Source organism: Fukomys damarensis, unplaced genomic scaffold, assembly GCF_012274545.1.
Source record: "Fukomys damarensis isolate Sample0158 unplaced genomic scaffold, DMR_v1.0_HiC HiC_scaffold_24, whole genome shotgun sequence".
NCBI lineage: Eukaryota > Metazoa > Chordata > Mammalia > Rodentia > Bathyergidae > Fukomys > Fukomys damarensis.
In genome coordinates, this window is record NW_022900936.1 from 15,968,609 (window position 1) to 15,992,713 (window position 24,105).

A 24,105-nucleotide genomic window follows, 5' to 3' on the forward strand; every position below is an offset into this window, starting at 1 on the left:
GCTACGTCTGCTACCAAGGGGAGAGCTGCACTCCCTTCTACTGCTGTTTACAAAGCATATACAGGAAATTCTTTGCTTCAGTTTACCAATACAAATATTATTTTTCTGTTCAAAGACCTCCTCTGCCTCGTCTCAGCCCAAATAGGCTTAGAAGATGTGTAGTGACCTGCATTGTGTTTTAAGTCATTTCGTTCCATACATATAAGTTACAAAAATAACCAAATATCAGAATTTAGGATAAGACTAGGCTCAAGATATCGAACAGCAGTCCCAGTTACTCAAAATTAACTTTGAAACGAAAGGATCCACAAAAACGGTTATTGGATAGCTCCTTCTAAAAGTAGCTCGCTGATTAAACATTACCGGGTTTGCAGTTGCTCACTCTCCTCCTAGATTTCAAGTTCAGGTTCTTCTTATCTCAAAGAATTGAACAAATTGAGCAAAAAACAGTGCAAACGTTTATTTGAAAAAAATGAAAATGAAGAGTGAGTGAGAAACTGGCTCTGCAGAGTGAGCTTTGGCTGAGTAAAAGAGGAAAATGCAAGATTAAAATATGCCCTGGATTCGGGTGGGCTATTGTGAGGAAAGCCATGATAATGAGCTCTTTTTTTTTTAGCATCTTTTTATACCATCAAAATCTAGAGAAAACCCATAAGAATTTCTCCATATGGGTGCTGAGAGGTGGTGCTGGTTTCCCACGCCTCAGGTGGAGGTCAGGTCTACGCATCCTGTTGGAAACCTGCTGAAGTTCTTGCCAGAAGTCCGTGGGAAGGGCTTTGGGAACTGTTCTGAACATGTATTCCTGGGGTTTTGTAGCTAATAACTCACGCCTTCCTACCCAGCCAGCTTAGCCACATCCTAATCTCCTGTCTCCCTATTATACTATGATTTTCTGTGTAAACATATATATAAATAATAAATCCACTATGTGTAGCAATGATGTTCTTCTTTATCATGGAAGATATATATATATAACTTTCAATATTGCTTAAATTATCTTTTTGGTTGTTTTCATTTTATTTATGGAAACTATCAGATAGACAAAGAAAATTCTATCAATAGAATACAAGAAATATCAAATAAGCACTGACTTAATAACATGTTAAGGTGGAACAGTGATGTATTAATGTAGTAGTACTTATTGCTTTGAACAAAAACATATTATTGGAAAGGTCCTATTGTCTCATAACTAGGGTAGGTATTTTTGAACTGTTTCTTGTTTCAGAAATTAAAGTTAGGTACTGAAGTAAAATGATACAGTGTTTAGAATTTTCTTTGCAATTGTCAATCAAAAATAGAAAAGGTGGGAAAGCCAAGACGCGATCAGCAAAATGACAATTGTTAAATAGAGACTTATTATAGGTTTCTCTATTTTTGTATCATTAAATTTTCCTTATATTAAACAATATCAAAATAAACTAAAGAAAAGGTGTGTTTCCTCTGACTGATTTACAAATTAACTTAGGATATGGCCTGTAATAGTGCGTATTTCTACTCTTGCATTTGTTTTGGGAGAACAGGAAGGGAGGGAAGAACAAAGGAAAGGAAGAAGACACAATTTTACTTTGTAGCAGTGAAAAATGTCCAGTAATTAAATGGGCCCGGATTATAAGTGGCTATGAAAATGCAACTTTTTTGACAGAAGCATAATTTGATATTATTATAGGGTACAGAAATTCATAACACAGTACCCTTGAACTTCTATTTTGCATGGAGAGGAAAAATAAGTAAATAAATGAAGTCAATATATGAAGTCACCTTTTGCTTACACATTTTCAAAATTCAGTCATAAAGACGAAAAGCAAAACTATTGTGACTACCTTTAAGAAGTGAAAAACTGAGCAAAAATTCAGAAACACGTATGTAGACACTGAGTTTGACTCTCAAGTCTCAAAATGGAGGGAAGCAGAGACGCTGGCTGAAGCAGGAATACAAGGTGAGGCTGCATTTGGCGACCTTGAAGTCGCAGATGAGAGAGCTCAGTGGAAAGATTAAATAAATGGGCAAGGATCCAAGACCTTTGATTTCTATGGAAAGCTCCTTACCAGATGTGTTCGATTAGTTGTGTGCATAGTTTTGCTCCCTTTCTTACTTTAAAGTAAGGTGAGAATGTCCCAAGTCCCCACTGCAATTTTTATAAAAGCAGAAAAATGCACCAAAAGAGAACATGAAAGTAAGAATAACTGCAATGAGAGGCATTAGGATAGTCCATTAAATACTGGATATTTACCTATATCCATTTGGTTTACTCAGTTCTGAATGTTTCAGAAGCTTTCACCTTCAAAATTTCCACTGAAGTCGTTAATGACAGTAGAAGTAATAGCCTTCACTCTCATCTCCTGTATCTCAGAATATGGCAGAGTGAATCATAAAAACTGGACTCATTCCAAAGAATACTTGAGGGGGAAAGGAGGAAGATTAAGGGCATACATCATACACAGGCTCAATAAACAAATTCTGAACAAATGGAATTTGGCTAGAGGCCTTCGTCTTAAACAATAAGGTTTCATGATCTCAAATGCTAGATCTTTGAATCTGTGGGAAGTGTCCTTTGTTTTAAAGAACTGTGCAGATGGTATCTGCTTAGAAAAACACAAGATATTCTGAAATGTTCTCTGTAACAGTAGGACAATTTTTCGTGGAAGAGTATTAGTTAAGCCCTAAAGTTTTCTAATTAAAATATTTTGGCTATTTCCTACAAGTAGGCAGTAATGTCAATACTACAGTGATACCAGCAGCAATAATAGTCCTTCTATGAATTGTTAGCAGTTCCCTTAAATTTGACCTGCAAATTCACGAAACTGTAAAGACTGCTAAAGAAATTGTAGAATTCCTGTTTTGTTCTGTGTTCTCTGAGCTCCCTTTTACTTTTCTTAAAGCAAAAGCATCAGTTTTTCACCAAGAGTCATTACTGCATTTTGTTCTTTAACATCTGTGTGCATATGAAACATTTGTAATATTAAAATGCAAATAAGCATGAGCACTTGGAAAAACTTTTGATTCCATGATTTGCAAACATTTGTAAGCAAAACAAAATAAAAACCACTTGGCCACACATTCAAAATTGCGGACAGTTGAAACACAGAAACACTTAGCCTGACTGGGAGAAGGTAAAGCCTATCATTTTACACATGGGAAAAAAGACATTCACAGTCCAAAATTATAGAACTGAACATTTTTTTCTGGGTTATTTTGGCATTCCCCCAGCTATTGGACTTTGTAGGTGCTATGGTTTATGTTTAGCTGTCCCCCCAAAGCCTCGTGCAGTTAAAGCAGGACCTTCCATTTTTACAGGTAGTTGATTCTGGAATGTGTGACGCTGAGGTTAAGGGCATGTGATTACTAAACCACTGTACACGCGGACTGTTTGGCACGGTCCTGATGCCAGTAGTCTGAATAAGGTTGAAGGGGCAGGAGGACCCCGGTGAGGCTCTTTTGTTGCTTTGCTACTCTGTGCATGCCGTGTTGTTTTTCCTGTGCGATGACTCTCTGCCATCCACTCTGCTTTGGAGCCAGCCAATGATAGACTGAAACCTCCAAAAAATGTGAGCTAAATAAACCCTTTCCCTCTAACTTTGGCTGTTGGGCATTTTGTCTCAGCAAGGAGAGAAAAGTAACTAACACAACTGGAAAAAAAACACCATCCCATATTTCTTGCTAGCCTAGCTTGCTTTGTCAGTAAAGCACAGAAAAGGTAGCACCTAAAATGTGAATGTTTGTTGATTATAGAGTATCAGGAACGGTAAGGTTGTCTGTCTTCAGATTGCTGGGTATTGCACTTACTTAGATTTAGAATGAAAAAAGTAGAAAATTGATACAGTTAAAAGAAATGTTTAGTTTTAAGTGATATTTCAATAGACACTATTGAGGAATAAAATTATCAAACCAAAGCTTAATGTAACAAGAAGAGTCAATTATATTTTAACAGGTTATCTTTAAGAAAAACATTCCTTTTAGAGAAGATATAGTTAATTCTTAACTTTACTTAGTAAATATTTAATATAGTTGGTCTTTATCACCTTGAACAAAAACTAAAAGTATTAAATTCACATTGCTTTCCCCCAAAATATAATTCTTAAAATGGTATTTGTCAAGGAAGGAAAGCAATTTAATATTCTTAAGGAAATTATAATACAAAAGGTAAATCTGAAGGGAATGCACCTGTATTATTCATTCTGATGATATAACAAATTTGGTTCAAAATTGTTAGAGCGTATTTCATATAAGGCACTATCCCAGGATTTGAGGAAAAAGAAGCCACAGAAAGAAAAGAAAGGATAAAATGAAGACAAGAAGGAAGGCGTGAAAAGTAGTAGATGGCAAAGGAAGAAGAAAATATTTTTTTCAGTCTTTGGTTTAGCTGGAGATGTGAAATGGATACACAAGGAAAGTTAATCAACAATACAGCCAAATAAATTAAATGAATTTTAGGCATAATAGGAGCTTGGGAATATAGAAGGATGAGATCACGCTAGCTCACAGAATCAAAGGAAAAATGGAGTATTAAATATGGTTCTTTGGTCTGAAACTGAAATATACCAGGGCATGTTCCAGAATTGGGGAAGGAATGGCAGGCTCAAAAGTGGTCCACAGGATTCCTTCTCACAAAGCTCTGCATAACGGTGGGTGGGACGCCTAAATCCTGCCACCAGATGGGCTGCCTACAGCAGGGAGCCCTTTCAGCCTGGAGCAAAAATGAAGGAGCCAAGAAGATGCCTCTTGGCCTTCTAGCGTCACCCCAGGTCTCTCAATCAGATAAGCGATTTTCTAAGAAGTTATTTTGAAGGTTGATTTTGTGTGTCAACTTGACTGGATTGAGAACCGGTAAATCACTACTTCTGAGTATGTCTGCCACTGATGTGAGCTTCAGTAAATGGTGCGAAGTCCACCGACCGTCCATGTGGGCAGTCGCCATTCCACAGGCTGGAGACCCACACGGAACAGGAATGGATAAGGGAGGCAAATGCTCTCTGGCTCTTCTTCCTGAGTGGGCAAAGCTTTGTGTCGTCGCTCTTGGACAGCAATATTCCGAGATTCCCGGCTTTTGGACTCGGCCTACACGGGCAACCTTCAAGAGACTGGCACCATCTGCCTCTCTAGTTCTGAGGCTTCCATCTTCTAGAACTAAATCAGATTAATTGGCTCTGATCTTACAGATGGCCATGAAAAAATATTCTCAACCTCTGGGATTCTGTAATTCTGCCAACCATAGATAGTTCTAGATATAGAATTTGAATCCAGAGCCATAAATCCAGAGCAGGCCTTTAGAAACTGTCTTCAAAGCCAATACGCAGAACCAGATGTGCCACCGCTTCTCAGACATGTTTCTTGTTTTCATTTCTTTTGCTTTCTTTTTTTAAAATGAAAATGGCACCGCTCAGAATAGAGACCCACTTTAGTCATTATATTTGGATAAAAGCCCTTTGATTGTATCCGAACTAAAGCTTTCTTCAAAGTTTGACCACTGTAGGACATATTCAAAAAATGAGCTTCCAGCTCTGAAGGTAGTTTTAACAGATCCATTCCAAAAATATTTAAGCTAGGTCAACATTATTAGAAAATATATGTGGACTTTCCAGATGACAATCTTAAAAGGACTACACAGCTTTTGAATGTGGATTTTGTTTCCTCTATTGAAAAAGATTCAGTCATATTGAGAAAGTGTTAGCACACTGGTTGAACATGGAAAATCTGGAATCTACTACTTAGGATTAAATCCTAGCCCTTTCCCTTATTTAACGTACTCTTTCCTCAAATTTCCATCTATAAAATGGGACCTTACTTCATGTAGTTGGTATAAGGATTTAATTCTATAAGATCTGCAAAAATGCAGATACCAGTATTTGGCATAAACATTGCTAGCTTTTATATGTGGTAGATCCTAATGGGACTACATTTCCAAGAAAAAAAATTAATGGGAAGTTAGATAAACAGCTCCCCTATGGACAAAGACCTTTAGAATCATCTGTGTTGCTTGTTCCTCCTGACTCTCCACCACGATTGTGCACCTTCTCAAGGAATGATCTGCATTTCTGGGCTACAGTCTATATATTATATTAATTCATATGTTTCAACTTGACCCCAAAATTTGTGTTACAAAATACACCTTCGGTCCCTTCCAGTAAGAGCACAAATACATGGACAAAGAAAGTAGTCTAAGAAAAAAACTATAATAAAGGCATATACCTGTATCTGTGCTGGAAAGAGAGAGAGAGTTAGATGAATTATAACTTGCTATATGTATCATTTGTCTAACTAAAGGTCCCTCAAACTCAGTATAACTTAGATATTATTTCCAGTCTAGACCCACAGTCTCCTCAAAATCTTAATTTGGAAAGAAACCAAGTTCATGTATATTAATTTGCTTTGTCTACCATTACAGAGTCCCAGGATTAGGGACTTGCTGTGCTTTCCTGCTATAGTTTTACATAATGAAAATGAGCCAACACACATTTCTTCCATCACTTTTGTTTATATTCATCAAGTTTGAAGTATTGTGTCTTTTATAAGCTAAATCTATAGACATGCACAAGTCATTAAATTTTTCTAATTCTCAGATATTTCTTCAACAAGGTAAGAGAATTGTATTATCTTATAGTGTAAAATCCTTTGCTCTTTTAACTCTTTTTTTTGTTTGTATGTTTGTTTGTTTGTTTGTTTTTTTTGAGACAGGGTCTCACTGTGTAGTTGAGACTGACCTGGAATTCACTATGTAGCCCAGGCTGGTCTCGAACTCATAGAGATCCTCCTGCCTCAGCCTCCCGAGTGCTGGGATTACAGGCCTATACCACCATGCCTGGACCTTTTAAACATCTCATGTCATGGGACAGCACCTTGGAAAATTAAAGTCAGAGGTAATTAATTAGATCCTGATATTGGAGTTCACCACAAAAGCAGATATCACCATGATAGCCGTGGTGACTTCCTTTAAAAACATTATTTAAAAACATTTTTCTCCCATTCTACTGTCATTTTAATTGCTTATTTTAAAAAAATGTATTTGGTTTAAATGATGTTTATTTAGCACAGAATCACTTACAGTAGGCTTTTCACTTTGAACTATATCTTTTTTATGTGCCAAGGACTTCAGCAAACACATATTCCCTACAAAAGCATTCACTGAGATTTAATGTTCTTGCTATCTCTGTGTAAGTAGAGTTTATGTTTCTTAGTCATAAAGTCATATATTTTTCTTTCATGAACCCCTAGAGCAGTAACCTATACATAGCAGAAACATAACAGAAGTTTCACTGACTGGCAAATACGGGTTTCCTGGGAAGAGTAACCATCCCTACACCCTTACAATTCACTACAGCTAAAGCAGCTTTGTAGGGAAATCGGTGCCATTACTCCTACCAAAGCTAACATATCTGGGGTTGTAAATTTCTCTGGAAACTGACAAGTTACTGACTCTTGGTTTCTGGTTCATCTTCTGTAAAATGAGGAGCTACCTTCAAAGATAACTCTAAAATAAGTGAGACTTTTTTGCATAGCTCTCAGCTTACCTTGGTTCACAGCTCAGAGTAAATTAAAAACAGAGAAGTGCACCTTTTTTATCAAGATGCTTAATATTGTAAAGTAAAGAATTTAGAAATGTAAAGTCATAGAAGAAAGAATGAGTACTTAGGTAGTTTTTTAAAATTCACCAAAATCCCACTCAAAATATATTTCCAATTCATTTTATCACACAAAGAAAAATAATGTTATTTCTCTTTACTCATATGCACAAAAAATACTGTGACTTTTGCAAAAGGGTATATTTAATTATGGATGTTATTTAACAGGAAATGTGAAATAAAAGTTTAAACATTGGAAAATAGTTACTTGAATGTGTTTTTATTTATAGCAATTCAAAGAGTACTATTATTTCTATGGTGATCATTCATTCTGGCAATATGTATTTTGCTCTCAGAGGATGCACAATAACAGTTTCTTAGTTTTCGCTGAAACACACACACACACACACACACACACACACACACACACACACACACACTGAGACCTCTAGTGGCGCTAAGTGGGAACTGTTTCACAAACTGCTGGATTGTATTTTAACCTCATCAAACAGAAACAAATTCTTCCTTTAAAAAACAAAAACAAACAAACAAATAAAACTGGGGGAGATGGGACAAAATGAAAAAAAAATTTAAATGTGGGGCCTTCAATAGTTTTAAAGGAATGAATATTTACCCTTTAAATGTTTATTAACTTTTTATTGGATTCTTTAGATTACACATATTAACAAAAAACAGTTGTTATGATTATAAATGATTTAGGGATTCAACATACTGTTTGAAACATGGAAATCATAAGAGCCTGTAGATGGAAAGCTCTTTTACTCCCTGGTGAAATGAGTCACTGAGATTTTGTACCCTGGGGATGAAATGCATGCTGGGAGTCTGGAATCCTGAAACAGTCATGATGCAGAGACTAAAAATACTTGACATTTATACTCTGTTTGGCATACTGGGGCATGAAAGTAACATGAAGTGCTGTATCATTGTCCCAGCTCCAAACAAAATTATAAACTCGGCAATATGTTGCCAGCAATATGAATCTAACTAGAAAAGAAGAGACAGGTATGGGAGGAGTCTACAGAAAAATCAGTAATAAAACTAGGAACAAAATCTATGGTCTGTACAAATTTAAACAGTAACACATGAGTTAGCCTCAGAAGTAAAAGCTTTCATATTTTCCCATGCACTCTAATTTATAGTTTTATTTATTTGCATCGTACAAGAAAAACTAGACAGAGTTTTTTACAGAAGATCCCTAAGGTGTCATTTTTAGATGACTGTGGTTGGATAGACCTCAAGAAGAAAAAAAAAATGCTCAGAAGGTAAAGTTTTGATATGTTCATTAAAATGCTAGAAATTCAAGATGAGAAAATGTTTCCAGTATCATGAATAAACATAAAATCAAGAACACAACATTCATATGCTAACTACAAACTCAAAGGCACAGTTAAAAAATATGCAGGACTAAAGGTGAAGGGAAAGTGGGAAGGGTAGGGGAAAGGAAATAAGAGAAAAGAAAAAATATGAGGAAACAAAAAAATGGAAATAAAGTATTTGTAAATAGGGAAGGGAGGAGGCGGTGAAGGGAGGGCAGGGGTAAGGGGAAAAAATGAGAACCAAGACCTGTCATGTAAAGGTACAAGATCCTAATGATGAATGTAAGTGTACTGTACACCTAAAATGTACCAATAAACTCAATGAGAAAAAAAATATGCAGGACTGATCTACAATGAGTAATATCTCAGTGTGTTTTCATTAATGAACTCTTTTAAAAATATTTACTAGTTTATCTCTGTGTTCAAAAGCGTTGGGTTACTTTTGAGGGAAAAGTGAATCAGATGGAAGAATGAAAGTCTCCACCTTTATGCTTTACTTTGGGAAGTCAATAATTTAGATAAGATTGCTGAGCAGCAATAAGCATTGCTTTATTATCACATACCATTAAGGGTTACAGATAAAATTGGCAACAGAATAAGCAAAGAACAACGGGAAAACTGAGAAAGTGGTTGTAAAGGAAAGGGAATCTGAGCTATGATCTAAACAAGGGGCAGGATTGGGATGGGCCCAGCATGGCATTAATCAAAGGCGTTCCCAGAGGTGTGGCAGAAATCAGAGAATAATCTTAGAGGAAGAAATGAGTTTAGGGCAAAGTTGTTGCTGTTGTTTAAATTATGAGGAAAAGTGGGGGGGAAGGCCACTTAAACCATTTGAATTTGAAACAACATGCTGGTAACTGTCTGCAATAAGTATTTTATAAAAGCAGCCTGATGGATAATAGGAGGCACGGTTGTGATGCTAGGAGTAAAGTCAACATTAAATGCCAGGGAGGAAGTCAAGGTTAAATTGAGGATTCAGAGGCAGCATACAGACTTAATCAACATTTCATGAACACCGATTTTTCTGAGCATAATAAAAGGTAGTATTGATAGAATATTAAATAAGTAAATCTTTGCCCAAGCTTTAAGGAAAATATGATTCAATCCCATCAATTCAATCATCTGTATTTTTGCCCAATAACATTTAGAAAATACTGCAAATAACTTATGAAACCTGATTAATGACTAAGATAAATTAGAAACTAGAAGATGATAGTAAAGTTGTGAAATTTAAGCTTTGAAGAAAAGCAATCCTTTTTTTTAAGGCAGTATATTGTTGTGATGGTTAGCTTAATGCCAACTTGGCTAGGCCACAGCAACAAGATATTGGTTCAAAAACACTTGGATACCACCATGAAGGCATTGCTTAGATAAGATTAACATCTCAATGAATAGACAAAGAACAATCAGATCGCTTTCTGTAGTGTAGATGGCCTCATCCATTCAGTTGGAAGCCTTAAGGAAAACATCTATCTCTCCTCTTTAGGAAGAGGGACTTTTAGCTGGACATGGTGGCGCATGCCTGTAATCCCAGCACTTGGGAGACTGAGGCAGGAGGATCGCTGTGAGCTCAAGACCAGCCTGGGATACATAGTGAGTTCCAGGTAAGTCTCAACTACCTAGTGAGATGCCGTCTCAAACAAACAAACAGACAAAAAGTAGGAAGAGGGACTTTGGCCTTTAGACCAGGGTTGCAACAACCTTCTTTCCTAGGTGTCAGGCCTGATGCAATACCCTGAGGATTTTGGGCTTTTCAGCCTCCTCAGCAATGTGGGCCAATCCTGAGTGAGCACATTTGTATTCACACACTTACATGAACACAAACACACACACACACACACACACACACAGAGAGACACGATTGATTCTATTTCTATGGAGAATTCCAACTATGATAACATGATGATCTAGGTTGTTCAAGAGAATTCTGTGACACATGAAGGCAGCAAACAAATCCTTGCATACCGGAACTTCTTCAGATGTATTTTCTCAGGCTGTTTTGCCTGTTTTCCTCCCCTTCTCCTTCTCCTTCTCCTTCTCCCCCTCCCCTCCTTCTCTTCCTTCTCCTCCCTCTTCTCTGCCTCCTTCTTCTCTGAAAGAAAAATTCATGGCAAAACATGATCAAAAATGAAGTTAATTAAAGGTGATAGTAAAGGTGATGACCAGGGACAAACTCAAATGCAGGTAGTGGTGCATTAGTCTCCTGTTGAGTGATGTATTCAGGTAGTATGGATGAAGTGCAAACACTACAAAAAAATGTAGAAAAAAATGAGAATAAATGCACAATTTTAGGACCAGGGATTTAGCTCAGTGGCACTGCGCCTGCCTCACAAGCACAAGGTCCTGAGTTTGATCCCTGGTTAAAACAAAATAAAACAAAACAAAACAATTTTTATGTCACTAATAATGTACTCATCAGAACACTGTTTCTCCTCTGAAATACTCCTTTTCAATTGTGACAGTTTAACAAAAATTTCAAGGTAGAATTACTTATACAATCAAGCTATTTTTTTTATGAGTATATACAGAAGAGAATCAATAGCAGCCTCGAACAGATATCCATGCACCAATGTTCATAGCATCATTATTTACTATAGCCCAAAGGTGAAAATAACCTAAATTTCCATTAAAGCATAAGAGGAATATTTTATAACAGTATATTTTTCAACCAAAATGTGGGCAAAATCCTAATTTTTCATTCATGTATCTACTTTTTAAATTTTGAGATGGGACCTTGCTAAATTATCCAGGTGGAATTTACACTTGTGATCTTCTTAGCTCAGCCTCCCTCAGTGCTAGGATTATTAATGTGCAAAATTCTTACATATGTGAAACATAGATACACCTTGGAGACATGCTTGGGTCAATAAAGGTAGTCATTAAATGTCAAATAGTGTTTGATGTCGTTTATGTAAGATACCCACAACAGTCTAGTTAAAAGAGACAGTAGGTAGAAAGGGAGTTACCAAGGTCTGGGCAGGTGGATTCTGAAAACTTTCTAGAGATGGATGATGGTGATTAATGGCTGCACAATAATGTCACCATATTTAATACCAATAAATTGTGCAGCTACAAGTGGTTACAGTGGTAAATGTTATGTTATGTGTATTTACTCAAGATATATTTTTTTTCTAGGCAGGCAAATCAGCCTGAAAGGGACTTGAAGTGTACTGAGAAAAAAATTAGTCACTCTGCAAAGATGACCTGAGTTTGGAAAAATAAAAATTATTAGATTGGGATTAATACTAAAAAGAGATTTTAAAAAATCTGCTGAGTGTAAACTTGAAGATTTGAAAACAACAATAAGGTCTTTATCCTAGCCAGAGGTATGAAATGAGTCAAAAAACACATAGTAGTAAGTAGCCTAAGCCCCTTAGAGGATACACCCCCACACAAAACACACACAGAATTTTCCAACCAAATATTTATTCATGAATAACAGTGGTGATTGCAAACAATTACTTTGAGTTTGTTCCTGAAATGGCCACATGAATTATAAACAAAATGCATATATTATTGAGTTGCAAAATGAACCCTGAAGGAACGTGGGCTGTATGGATTTCCCATTTGTCTCCATTTATTCTACCATATGGATAAATGTAATATAATATAGCTATTTCCTGGCACTGTTTTATGAGAAGAATTTTAATTCATGAGAAATACTCAAAATACAAATTTTCAGAAATATCTCATGTAACAATGCATATTATGTTGCTACAGACAAATCACATGGAAACATAACTACTACTAAAACAATGGTAAACAATTAGTTTACACATTTGCAATTTGGACAAATGGCTAGGTAGAACAGGCTCATCTCTCTGCCCCACAAGGCATCAGCTGCAACAATTCAGTTTAGGACCTAAGAAACCACTTCCAAAATGGCTGACCCATAAGACAGGGAAATTGATGATAGATTAGAGTTGTGAGTTTGTTTTGTTTTCATGTGCACTTTTCCAGGGGGGTCTCTTCTCAAGCCTTTGGGGCTTCCTCACCACACGGTAGCTGTATTTCAAGAGTGACAGCTCCAAAAGAATACCTGTAAGGATATAGCATCACTTCACCCAGATTCAAAGAAAAAGTGAAAAGATAGACTTCTTCTACCCCTCGATGGGAATACCACATTGTAGGTGGTTATGTGAAAAACAAGTTATTGCTGAAGTCATTTTGGAAAAATACTATCTAACACCTAGTGAATTACTTAGGACAAATACATTTAGTTAAATTTAAAATGAATTTCATGCTTAAGTAAATGGGTTCTACTAAAAGTGATATTATGAAACTGAGTTTGCTTTCAGAAATTTATTAATTTATCAGTATCTCTTTCTACTCCATCTTCTCTTGTTGGATCTTGACTTTATGGAATATTGATTCTAGAAGCTTCTTCATTCCTGCCCCTTAAGGTAGCTTCCTGATAATCATACTTGACAATGTCACTTTATCCTCCTTTTAGCTCTCATAATTATCTTGAACCTTTCAAATATTTGTTATAAAAAGTTAATACCTGTTACAGGGAATTGATTAAGAACTTCTATAGACATCTTGTTGAAGGGTACATTTTAAAAGAAGGCACAGTCGTGAATCTCATAGAAATATATAAAATGGTGTTAAAGAGTGTACTGAAGTCATTAATTAGTGATGGAATGAATGAGATATGAGATATTATAACAGATTCAAAAAATTCAAAGACCATATATTTATGGCAGGAATATTGAAACGAATTCATAAATGGATGCAAAACAGACAAAATTGCTGAATATCCACAAGGTGAAAGGACACAATTTGAACTTTAATGAACAAGAGCCATCTCAGTTTCTATCAATTTTCTGCCAGTTAACTTCTTTTTCTGTGGGGTTGGACAGTAAGTAAAGGAGCTTATTCAGTGGAAGGCAAATACACTCCTAAGATCATACCATCTCCAAGGGCTTTTGCATTTTGCTCAATGGATATTCAAAAACTCTTCTACCCACTGCAAAAGCTTTCACAATATTCCTCAGATCTTATAATGCAATTATTATTGATTTAAGCCAAAGAGTTCATCTTAGTCTTTTACTATTTTAGTGGCTAAAATAATAAGACCACAAATTCAGATAAAAGGAGGAAAAGCAGCAGGTAAAAAGGCATAAATTACTAGATGATTTATTTCTTGATCTTCTTAATCTCAACATACTCATTCACATGTAGACTGAAGTTTCCTTCCATGTACATGATTTTAGATCAAGAGAGTGATCTAAAAAATATATGCCCACTATAACACAGTCCAATATTCTAAATGCAAGGATAAGCCGGGAATTCCAGTAGATCAACTTCCACTTGCTTATTTTATAAATGGTGTTTTTCCATCTATGTATGGAAACAAACAGGAAACAATCATGGAGCTCTTCTAACTCAGCAGTTCAGGACTTGAGATGAACTCCTCCGCAGAAGCCCCGTCCTACATAAACAGGACTTTCTGGGTGGTCATCCTGGCAGTGTGAAGTGTGATTCATTGAAGTGGAGAGAATTAGAGATGACAGAGACACAGATGACCCCTACAAGGTTCAAATTAGAGAGATTCCAGGAGCAATATGACTCCAAACAGAAACTGTGAATATTATCTTGTCCCAAGTCACATTCCCCTCTCAGCAGCAAACACGGCATACTCTGTCCTTCTTTTGCCCATCAATGAACAACCCTGAATTTTATTAGTCTTGACACCAACTTAGATTTCCTTATTCAAATCTCTGCTATATGCAGACTCTATGGCTGAAATTATCATGCAGCGTGTGTCTTACTTATTCCTGACTCTTTCACTGAGAACTAAAATATTTGGATAACCTTACCCATGACGGAGTTCTGGTGGTAAAAATATGATGACAGTCAGTCGCCAAGTAAATTAGATATAATCTTGCAATCTGCACATGAAATTTGCTTAATGTTTTGGTGTTTGAGTTTAAGCTTTCTTCATCCTCTTTTAAAAAAATTAATCTCATTTTCTTATTAATCCTCTAAGATAGCTAAAGCAGGTACAATCTTATTTAATAGAAAATGAAACTGAGTCCTACCATCTTTAAATTTACCTTTGTAGTATTGCCATGATTCACTTGGACAGAAAGCATAAACATGCATCATGAGGCTAGAAATAAACATGCAACTGCCAAATCCTGCTCATAATTTATATGAATAGTAAGTGACAAGCATAGCTGGGAAGAAAATTCAACATCAGCCAGATGTTTTCAACACAAATTTCAGGTACTTGCAGTGGTTTATTTAAATTTGGGTGTTTGATGTTTAGCTTGAGAGTTTTAACAGGGGTGACTCCGACCTTGGATAGAAAGGCAAATAGAGATGAAGAATAATTTCTATAGCATAAAACAGCAATAATGAATTTGTTGCCTACTCACCATATTTTGTCCTTTGGAAATTCTGTATAGGGGAAAAGAGTTTGAATATCTGAAAAATGCTTTTGAAAGTGAGAGAAGTATGTTTTTTCTGAATATCTATCATAGAAAGTTCTTAGGACCATATTGAATATCAGAGTCTATAATCATACAAGCATAAAGCAATTTCTGTATCTACTAAATATTTCTTGTTGACCTATCCCAAATGTTGTCACCATAACATGCATGAAAAGAACTGAAATCAGGTGTCTTTATTACTTATGTATTTCCCATCATTGTATGAGAAAGTGACTTTTAATACCTTTGAACATCAGATAAAAAATGCTAAACCTTCTGTTATATATTTTAATATCAGTTAGAAAAATAAAAGTTCTTAAATTTGTCTTTAAAATTTTAAAAACTGAATGTAACATCTGGTAGATGCACTTTTGAACTGTGACTTTCCAACAGGCTTATAAATGCCTATGCTCAAATTCTAAGTATCTGTGGCTGAAATAACATTGCTCTTATAACAAAGGTAAAGACAAATCAATTTCAAGCAATTTTTATCTCTTAAAAACAAACTTTGTAATTTTCCACTCTACCTAAATCTGGAGATTAATAAACCTTTCAAAACCAATTTGGAAGTGGAAAGCAAGCCCATTAAGGCAACATCATTGAGGTAAGTTCACAAAGGCTTTGTTCCTAATGTAGATGATGTATTTTTCCATCCTACTTTAACTGTATCAAATGTAAATAGTGAAAGAAATATGAGAAAACTTTCTAGTCAAGAGAAAGAATTTCAACCATGCCTTATTAGAATTCTCCACTATCTGTGCAACACAGGACTTGGTAACCAGAATTGATGATCCATCCAAAGGCTTTTGATGATCAAAGTAAACTCTCCAGATAATCTGGTTCCTTTTCTCCAAAGCGAGCCTCCACCCTAAATTTCCAACCCTAATACTTAATTTGGCAAGAGGACAGTAAGCATGAAAATGCATTCTGTTCATGAATTATACTTTTTTCCTGCTCTTCATGACATTTACACAGGCCAAATATAAATGACTCTCGTGGATTAAGTAACAAAAAGTGTCTTTCCTTTCCAGTAGCACACATTTTATTAATAAGGAATCAGCTCAATTGTCAAAGAAAAAAAATAATAAACTGGTGTCTGGAAATGAATAACATAACCCATCTGAGGTGAATTATCTGTTACAAAGTTCCAGTGCCTGTGAACATCTCAGGAAGTTACTTGCCTAAAAGAAAAGTTATTTTTTAGGAGTAATCATTTACCTCAGGTGAAAGAGGGAAGGTGGTGTGGCTGCAAACCTAGCAACGTCTTCCACCCAGGTTTGGAGACTCCCTTGCTTGGTGGATCTCAATGACTCAAAACCAAGATCAAACTGCAAAAACAAGAGTAGTTTTCTTATACTTAACTATATAAAAGGATCTTCTAATTTTAAAGGTACTATTTTAAAAATATCACCACAAACCTTGTGCTTTTTGCTAAACACAAATGTTGGCCCTGTTTACCAATTCCTTTGTATTCTCTGACCTTTCTAGAGATAATTACATGTAGAAATGAGACATTAGCTTTTTCAAGATTATTTATTGGTATGCTATATTAAAAAGATATATTGGTTCTCATTCACCACATAAATGCTTTCCAACTAACTTCACTTCTGGGAAAGTTGAAAACTCCATGTACATGTGGAGGTGAGGTCCGCTCTGCACATGGTATTCACAAATTATATAGTTTTACTTGTATTCAGTTTGTTCCTTCTGCATATTTTAAACTCTAATTTAGATTATTGTACCTGAATCTAATAATTCCTCGAAGGCATTTATTATTTGGCACTGATCTTTACCAGCTCGTTTATTTATAGGCATGCTGTAGGTAGCATGTGGTACAGTGGGACTTGGTTTCTATTTCTTTTGTTTTCTTGTCTCTGAACTCCTAGCCTTGCTTAACACTGACTGCTACCAGATTTTTTCCTGTCCTAGCTAAACTTCTGTTTGGGACTTCAAACCCGTAGTTAATGGCAGGAGGAAAAACTACGTTGTAGTTTCTCTTTGTTTCAAGTACTCCCTAGTATGGCCTCTTTAGGCAGGCTTGAACTGAGTTTCAAAGACGAAAATGATCTTCCTAAAAGCAAACCACCAAAATTTCCTCTCCTCTCCTCTCCGTGTTGAGCAGCATAAACAGGTGCAAAGAGCAAACGTGTTTTTCTAAGTGAATATACTGTGACTTGTGGCACTCATAATTTCAAGAATGCAAACAATTGCCTGATATAAGACGTGAGAGCTGGTATATAAATTTAAAGGAAAAGATATATAATAACGTGAGAAGAGTAAAGCCAGTTTGCATTCTGACCACCGAAAACATGGACAGGTGGGAATGGGGCAGGTGGAGTAAAGAGGAAGACAGAAATGTCTCAGCATTCATTACCTCTGCTGTAGAGATGATAGCTTGGCAACCTCAGGTGACTTTGCTCCTTGAGTTGGGTGAATCAGTTTGTCAAGTCATCCATGCAAAGTTTGTATCAGGCTTGTGAGAGCGTCCTACGATTAATAATAATAATAATAATAACCTGCAAGGAAAATGCAAAGCACATCAGTTTGGTTCAAGAAGGTCATCTCAGGAACCAAAGAGAAGGTCTACTCCATCCTGGCTGGGCCCTTGCAGGTGCCCTAGCTATGCCTTATGTAACAGTACTTGAACTCTGTGAGTGTTCCAAGCTAGACATGGAAAGAACATTTCCAGCCCAAACTCTTCGAACAGTAGAACACCCAGAGGAAGAAGCATGGAACTCAGAGGTGACGAAGGGTACTGACCACACATTCTGTATGTCTTCACCACTGGGATTCTAGAGGAAAGCAGCTGGATTGCCATTCACTGGATTGTGGGTTTGGGTGTGTGGGACAGCTTCTGCAGAATGTGGCTGCCTTAGGGGAAAATCTCACCAATGGCAACAGTAATGGGAACAAGAGGATTTCGTGATGTTAATAATGTCTTGAGCAATTTCAAATACATCTGATGCCTCAGCCTCTGTTTACTATGTGAAGCTAGTGCAGAAGAGAAAAATGGATGCACATAATGTATTTCAGAATTGAGTAGATGAGTACTCACAGAACGTCCTGCGGGCATCACTGAAATATTTAAGAGGGCTACTGAAGGTTCCCGTAGGTCTAGGTCTAGAATACCGTGTGCGGAAGAGTCAGAGAATCAAGCACTCAGGAAGACTTACTGGGACTCATATTTTGCCCCCAAATCTGTGTGGTCTGAGAAGCACATGTTATATCCATAAAAAGCTACTTGCTGGTCAGAAACATATGCAGCAAGTATTGTGAGTCAGTTTATTATAGGTTCCTAACTCCTTCAATCTTCTTTACCAAATTTTTAAATAGAATCTTCATTCTCACTTTCTGTTAAAGGGTGGCTATGTCAAATGGTTTGGCCAAAAGGACTGACAGGAGTCTTTTCACATGGGAATGGTGAAGCTTTCTTTTTGCTTGCTTTATGCTTTCCATCTAGAATGAGAATGTGATGGCTGGAGCTGTCATAGTCATTTTGTAACCATGAGAATGAAGGTTGTACAAGGCAACCAAATGGGCCTGACTCCTCTATGATATCTTGGACCTGCAAAACCCTTGGATTGTCAGTTCCTAGACTTTTTGGTGTATGAGAAAATCCTTTATTTATCTAAGCCAATGTTTGTTAGATTTTTTTTTGTTCATTTGAAGCCTATTGGATACTAAATTGACAGATGTGGAACTCATTATACTATGCTAAATAAACCGTCCCCTAGTTCCACAAGCCATACAAATCTAAATCCCTTCTTTTTCGTTACTTAGAAAACAACATGGAAAAGAACTCCAACATTTGTTGATTAATTCTGTTAGCACACAGCACAGGTCAAATGCTCATCAATCATTCAGGTCCCCTTGAAGGGAAGTGCTAATTTGAGACACAATGTCATATTTGAATTTTACTGCCCTTTATTTTTATAGCAAGGAAAAAGATATGAGGGTTAAAATATCTTAAGTACTAACTGATTTGGCACCTGATAAATGGTTATTTTCTATCCCTTACCAAAGTTATAAATAAGAAAAAGAGAATCAAGATTACAAAAGTTTAGATATTAAATTAGATCCACTATGAATGAAATGTTTTAGTATCCCAATTGTCAGTTAACTTTTGCCAATAATTTTGCATTTTCGCATTTAGCATGCCTTATTGATAACTCAGTTTTTATTCATGGGAACATACAAAAGTATGTAGAAAGTATCTGTGTAAAAATTCCTGGAAATTAAAAGGAGAAAAAAGCTGCAAGCTAAATTCAGGGCCAGTGATTTGTGATTTAGACCATCCAAGCTAGCTAAAGCCAAAGCTTTTCCCAATCGCACAATTACATGCAAGCAGGAATGTTTTTAATGCGCACCAGCCTCCTCCATAGGCCTCACACATCTAAATGGGGAAGGTGGTTTACAGATTGTGCATTATTCAGAGAAAGTAAAATTGATTGTAGCTCTGTTTTGAAATGTCAGTTAAAAAATCAAATCACTATTTATTGGAGATAAAAGAAAAGGAAAAGGGAAAGGAAAGGAGAAAGGCATCCAAGAATCAGTGAGCCTTACTCTGCAGTGGAAACGCTGTCTGCACCTCGAATGCTCCGTGCACTCTGATTAGGATAATGTGATCCAGATGGCCGCTCCAGGAAGATTCCTTTCATGGGGAAAGTTCTGGGTGGGGTGGATTATTGTGATCAATGGAATAAGCTGCAGCTGGATAAACTCTTGGTTACCTTTTAGAATTGCTAAATTAATGATGATTACACCCATTCTGACAACTTTCACGGACCTTTTTTTAATATGACTGATTTTTTTTTAATTGTTTTTATCTGGGCCGGGGATTTAGCTCAGTGGTTCTGCCACCTGCTTCACTTAACACAAGGTCCTGAGTTCAATCCCCGGTACCCCCCCCAAAAAAAAAGTGTTTTTAGAAATGATGGCTCTTAATAGCAAGCTAGAGGAACCTCTTAAATATCCCTGGGAGCTTAAAGATGTCTGTAAGGAGTGATGATGGTCAATAAGTTAGCCCTAGCTCAGTGGTATAGGTTGTTTACACCCAGAACGGATTCTGAGTGGTTGAGGCACATGCCCTGCAAAATAGATAGATGTGTTGAATACCACCACTGATTGCGCAGGGGTTGTTGGCCCTGATTTGGTTCCCCTGGTTGACTAAGAAAGTTTAGGCAAGTGACCAGTGAGACCAATGGCATCTAAGATGCAGTGGTAAGTGGGTGTGAAATGTGTTCATCAAATGCTCAGGAGCTCAAGCCGTGTGTACAGTACGTAGATGTTTCTCTGGCCAATCAGCGACACCCCACATTGTTTCATCCAAGAGCCTACACTCACTAGTGCCCAAACCACTTCCAGGCATATAAAACTGTTTCCCTGAGTGAATCTGAGACATTCATTTATTTATTGAGCTTCTTCCTGCTTATCTGCTATTGAACCAGGACCTTGAGATGGATTGTGTGGGATACTACCGATTAGGATACATTCATTATTTCAAATCAGCACATTTTAGGATACTTAACAGTAATTTACTTAACTAGATATCTTTTAAGTGTGCTTTGCAAGAGGTTAGCTTCCTACCAAGAGGGAGAAAACCAAAAGATTTTGATCATTGTTATTGGTTTTGTGTGGCAGAATCTCAGTATGGCCTTGAACTTGTGATCCTCCTGCCTCAGCCTCCCAAATGCTTGGATTACAGACATGGCCAGGCCCAGGTCAAAGCCAAGAGAATGTAGCAGAATTTCCCAGCCTAGGGTCTTTGAAGATACCTTTGGGTAGCGCCAAATGTCCATAGAATTATTCTTGATTTGACCATTTGGGAGAAAAAGGACCCAAATCATTAACTGCAATAAATAGTGATCAAAGCTCCGAGTTAAAAATTTTAAGGGGAATTAACCCAATGAAAGAAGCCATGGTGACCTGTGACAGAATTTAGTATCTAGTGACCACTGTATAACCTTGGGAAAGTCGTTGCCAAAAGGTAGCAGTTAATTGCTGCGGACTCAGCAATTCCAATAAGAGATTAGAATGGAATAAAGTGATGGAATATTTGCCAGAGACAAATCAGTAGGTATTAGCTACAAGGTTCTGACTTTCACTCTCTCATGTATCCTGTGTTCACAGATGAATTCCTGCTGGAAACACTGATGATAATTTAGTTTAGAAAACTCAGTTGATATTGATGAGAGAATACAACAAAGTAGCAACATTTGTGATGGGAAGCACCTGAAAGACATTTTAAAAAGCAGTTATTTAAAACATGTTAGAGATCCTCGTGAAATCAACATAAGGGTCACGTTTCCATGATTTCATGACACTAGATGCCTGAGTATGGAGAGAGCTGGAAAGTACAAGAAAAACACTTTCAAGACAGTTATCCAGCCACATAGAAACATAAATGTGGTAACAAAGTCCCTTGAAACAAAATCCTTTGTCTCAACCACCTACGCAGGCTAAACTTCTACTTAAAATTATGGACTTGCATATATTGATGCTTCCTTTTTATCAGAGCAATGGACAATAAAGACCATGGCGACCAAAGCAAGTCTCTTCTCATGTAATTTTAAAAAGTATATGTATGGCGTAAGGACACATGCATTTGCTTGATTTAAGCAAATCATCTTCTGCTTCTCAGATTTAGCCAGCCAGCATGAAATTCGGAGCATACACGCAGCAAATGAAGACAGATGTGAGCGAAGGAAAAGCCTTTTTCCTGGTTCTCATAAATGCTCTCAAATTGCAGGCAGAGGGTATTTTCTCCTTAAAAGGTAGCAGAATTTACAATTACCAAAGTTTGCACAGTGGGAAGTTGCATAATACTCTTCACCATGGCCTGTAAAAATTCTCATCGTTTTCTCCCTTTTGATAATCTCTAGTTTTCCAGTGCATTAAGTTTCAACTGAAAACTCTTCCCTCCTTATGCTATTTCAAATCAGGAATTGAACAATGTAGGGAAATGACACTTTACAGTTTGGATCCTATCATTTTCTTTTTAAACATTTCGTCACTTGGATGGAGCACGTGGATGGTATGAACACTTGAAGTTTTCCAGTATGTCCCAAGGCTGTGGTAAGCAGGACACAAAGTTAATCATGTAACTGCTTTTAATTTCAGATGATTGCATCCTTGTTTCACAGTACTTTTCTTCTCAAGTCTCACTCTGGCTCTTTGCAAATTTTTGTGGATGCTTGAAACATGCTCAAGTATACGCTTTTTTTCCAGGGCTCTGTCCCGACAAGCCTACTAAAGAGAAAACAAAATTGGAAGGGACGTGTTGTATAGTGATTTGGCCATTTCCACGGGATGATTTTCTATGGAAAACAAAACTAGACAATCTTGCATTAGCATTTCCCTGAAATCTTTCTAGATAAATTAAAATAGAAGTAACATATTTGATTATGTGACCCCAGAGGTAGAGATGGGCAGGAAGAAGAGATCGTGTCATGGATGCTGACTTCTTTGTAAAAATGAACTCAAGTATATTCAATTCCTAATAAAAATTCAGGACATACCTCATTCTTTGATTTTCATAATCTCCAAATATTGTAAAATTATAGACATCCTACACATTGATTCTGTTCATCGTTTTATCTAGGTCAATTAGAAACAGAGCTCTAGCTTCATAATTAATGGACACAAAACTCTCCCTGTATTTCTTATTTCTCTATTCTGGTATCACCCGCCCAGCAAAATAAGATGGATTTTCAGACATAAAACTAATAGATGACAACATACTTTCTGCTCGTGTCATGCCTGAGAAATGCAGATGCTTGGGGTAAGTTCTGAAGGGAGGGATGGGTAAGAAATGGAGGAAACCTTGAGACTGGGCAGGAGAGACAAGGGAACTCTTTTAAGTGCGGAAATAAGAAATACAAACCAAGGCCATAAAAGGACTCAGCTCACACCCACCCACTGGCAATGTGTATGAGTGTGCAGACTTACGTATCTCCATAAGGTGCATCGCCCACCTGCCACCCACAGGGTGAGCTGTCCCAGAACCTGGGAACAGTCGGTAAAGGTCAGTCAAGGTCAGTCTTGGAGCTGCTGCTCCCCGGTCTGATGGGAATAGGGTTCCCAGGAACGGGGGTCTGAACCTTCCATAGGGGACAACGGAAATATTCAGAACAGGGACTCGGGGTTGGATCCCCTGGCCTTTCTCAGAAGGAAGAAGAGGAATAAATAGTTAAGGCAGTGGGTCTGGAGAGCTGAGACTGGAAGCATTCCTGAACGTGAGCACGGAACAAGCCAGCCTCAGCTAGCCCTGATCTGCAAGAATCAAGTGTATTTTCTGGAAAAAAAAGGAATGCTTTACTCTGACATGCAGCTCTGGAGAGAAGGTAGTAGAAGGGAATGGTTCCTTATACAATCTATGTAAATGTTCATCATCTTGTTTACTTCTCTCTTCCTTTGAGTTCATTTTTAATGTAAGTCCAGTAGAACTTTGCTTTAAATACAATCCTCATCCCATTTGGGGGGGGTCCCTTCTTTCATACATGAACTATGGCACTTAACTGGCTGTAGACAGCCAATAGAGTAGGACTACAGAAAGACTATTTCCTTTAATTTGTTTCTTTTTGAAATTAGTATATGTTTGCAGTACCTAATTGTTGCATTCATCTTGGGGAATTGGCAGGAATACACAGTGCACCTCAATCATTTTTACTTTCCTCTTCCTCCCTCACCAACTATCTTCTCCTATTCCCACAGGCCCTTACTCTCTGCACAAAGACTATTTATCTGTTTGCTATCACCTACCTTTTGCTTTGCTTT